This window comes from Sinocyclocheilus anshuiensis, unplaced genomic scaffold (assembly GCF_001515605.1).
Source record: "Sinocyclocheilus anshuiensis isolate Anshui unplaced genomic scaffold, SAMN03320099.WGS_v1.1 scaffold1997, whole genome shotgun sequence".
Lineage (NCBI taxonomy): Eukaryota > Metazoa > Chordata > Actinopteri > Cypriniformes > Cyprinidae > Sinocyclocheilus > Sinocyclocheilus anshuiensis.
The window spans coordinates 4691-4913 of record NW_015539934.1 but is presented as its reverse complement, the minus strand read 5'-3'; positions in this window follow the sequence as shown (position 1 = coordinate 4913).

The following is a 223-nucleotide window of genomic DNA, read 5'->3' as shown; positions in this document are numbered from 1 at the left end:
GGAAAACATCTTATCCGCTACACTAAGGAAAACCACAGCAAGGATAGTGTCTGACCTCTCCATCAATCGCTTCTTGGAGCGCAACTCAAACTACAGATTGCATTGTGCTCTTCATTCTGCAAATACCTTATATTTTTAGCGGCAAACCGAGCATTTTTTCCAGTGCTCTGTGGGAATCGTCAGTAGTCATTTCTTTTGTGCTGTTTTTTCATTTAATTCTTTT